Below are 2,926 nucleotides of genomic sequence, written 5' to 3'. Positions count from 1 at the left end.
AAAGTGGAAAGAAATTTATGCATGGAGTAAGCTGATCTGGAAGTTCTGGGTTGGCCTGAATATTAAATGAACGATGGAGTAAATGTGAACTCTCAGGAGATACCTAAGATGTGCTTAAACTGAACACTGGGCATTGCAATCTCACTTTGCTTATTTTTCTAACTCCCAAATCATTCTGCCCAACCTTCACCCGAACAAAACAAACACCTTTCCCATCCAGTTTTCTTTTTTAATTTTGCATAGCAAGTTTACTTTTATTAAAAGCATATAGACAATAAACAAAGTAAACATTTAATCAGATCTTAACTTCTGTCCTAGAATTGTTCCATTAAGTTCCAGTCTCTAAACACGTTCAGGCCAATACTTGTCATCTTCATCAGAGTCCATTACTTTTCTTCTGTTAAGTTTAACTGTTGTTTTCTTTCCTGTTTGTTGGCTTACTTTTTAAAGGATTTCTATTAAATTTAGTTCTGATACCAGCCCACTTAGTTGTCCATATCTTGCCGTCTACATAAGGTCATTCTCCACTACTTTAGTTTTTTCAGGCTTTACAAGAGCTAAATTACTTAACTTGGCCCTGGGCTGACTGATCCAGAACATGGGCCAAGGTACCGTTTCTTATTTCTGCTTCCCTGGGCTTTGCTTCCTGTTGTGCTGTATCCACCATCCCGGTGCTTTGCCTGCAGCTCGGCCACCCTCTGCTTCTTCAGTGCCTCCAGTTCCTCGTCCACCATGGTGCGTCTGTCCAGGGTCAAGCAGCCACAGTCACCCCTCGGCCCACTCTCAGGGACCTCCCCATGCACTCCTGGGTCCCATCCAGTTGCTTAGTCCCTTTAATTTTACCTGGATTCATGTTCTTTTGTGCTGGGTCCAGCAGATGCAATAATAATATTTTTGCCAAGCTTCTGCAAAGCGTCCCACAATCATAGAATTCCTTCACCTGCTTTCTCCCCGCCTGTTACAAAAGAACAGGATTACATGTATTCAAAATGCACAGGTAAAAAACCAAGCCAACGGAAACAAACAAACAAACAAAAAACTCCCACCAGTTTTTACTGTGGAACTTTTTTGTCCTTCCAGTGGACAAAAAGATTCCACAGTAAATATCATTTACATCCAAGGTTCTGAAAAATGGTGCTATACTGTCGTTGCTGTCTTCCCCCCTTTCCCAAGTACCATCACCCACAGCTAGGGATGAAAGCGTAACTTAAGGATGAGAAACTCAGTCCACACAGGAAACATTCAATTCTCTCCAAAATTGTTTAAGTTTTTGATTTTTCTCAATTGGGTGATTTTTATCAGTAGAAAACTTTTCTCCCAATACTACTGTTTTCTAGGAGTTTCACTCTGAATTACATAGCAGCTAAGGCTTGTAAAATCTGATGAAATATGGCAGAATCTAAACCCAACCATCATTATTTTGAGGATCTCAGCCATATCCAATGATCACATTTTTAAAAAATTGTTTTGAGAGGTCGTTATTTCTTTTAAAAGCTTTCAAAAGTACTGGGAGAGAAGATGGTGTAGAACCTGGAGAAGGCGGAGTGCCAGATTACATAAATTGGAACAGACTAAATATTAGGCTATTTGGTCTAGTCAAACTGGAGAAAGCAAATAAGATCATTTTGGTGAAGAGCAATTCAAACCCATACGTGTGTGTACACACACACACACACACACACAGGCCACAGACTGTTTCTTTACCTGCAATTTGTTTTCTTTATCTCTCCTATCCTTGTCTGACCCTGCATCCTTCCAGTATTAAAAGTATATTCCTCGCTATTTACTTTGGTCAAAAAAACTATTAAGCTATTTCAAAGGCATGTGAAAAACACAACTGAGAAACGGTGTAAATCAAACTGATCCACCTTCTGCCTTGCAATGTGGTCGGGGTATCTGGACACTGTCAGGGCACTACAACCCATAGCCCAAAGTGACTTTGTTATACGAAAGGAGTTTCACTTTTTTCCTCTTTGTAACCTTGTGAAATTTCCACATTAAAAAGCAATCACATCTTTCAAACTAGAAACGATTGTGTTTGGCACCACAGTCTCTGGTGGAATGGGTTGAGCTTGTTTTCACTAAAACGAAATCAGCTTTCAAAATAAATCATCTGTAACAACATTCTACTCCCCAAATCGTATAATCCTATTAACAATGTTTCATTTTTTTTCATTGTCACTGAGCTGACAAGATTGGCCCAGTTTCAACCTAGAGAAACAGAAAGCTTTGGAGGTCCTGGCCAAGGCGAGGAGAGCTACCCAGTTCCAGCTCTGCCAAAGTTAGTGAGCCCTTAAATATACGCATCTGGGCTTCATCTCCACCTAACGGGGGCTTTGAGGGGAACAGGGCCCTCCAATCACTGAGCTATTCAAGCCACTCAACAAATAGTCTAGTTGGGACAGTGGGTTACCGTGGCCATCCCCGTGAATAAGACCATTTTCAAAATTGCATAGGAGTGCCAATGGGCTGAATGATAATGGATCCCAAATGGTTGCTGGGAGAAATCTTTGCCAGAAGTGTAAATTATGTGGCAATGTCTAAAAAACTAAAAACCTTATAATTTCAGATTTCTCAGGAAAGCACATTTTTCTTCGGGAATAAAAGAGAGAAAAACATCTAAAAACCAAGTGGATTTGTTTTCTTCCGTCAGCAGGAAGGAAGTGCTCCTAGCTAATGTTTAAGAAGTTCCCACCCAAACGCGCTTGCTCTTTGCCCCTTTCAAACAATGAGAAGCTATTTTGCACATGGGTGTATCCGTCAGACAATGGAAGTCGGTAAGTATAATGTTCTTATTAAGGGAACCCAGCTGAAGCAACTGGAGGCTACAATCAAGTAAAATTTTCTATAAGTGATAGGTCACAATCACTGTTAGCCATAATCAGGTTCTGACTTGGATGGGCTGGTCCCTTTGGGGCTGAAATTC

At 40.6% G+C, this 2,926-nt stretch overlaps 1 pseudogene; it reads right to left on the bottom strand.

Moving 5' to 3' along the window:
- Window positions 1-342: 342 nt before the first annotated feature.
- LOC100961373 lies at window positions 343-734 on the bottom strand (annotated as a pseudogene).
- Window positions 735-2,926: the final 2,192 nt, after the last annotated feature.

Source organism: Otolemur garnettii, unplaced genomic scaffold (genome assembly GCF_000181295.1).
Source record: "Otolemur garnettii isolate 467f Iridium unplaced genomic scaffold, OtoGar3 scaffold00005, whole genome shotgun sequence".
NCBI classification, from domain to species: Eukaryota; Metazoa; Chordata; class Mammalia; order Primates; family Galagidae; genus Otolemur; species Otolemur garnettii.
The sequence above is the reverse complement of the archived record's forward strand: the minus strand, read 5'-3'. Positions and strand labels throughout refer to the sequence as shown.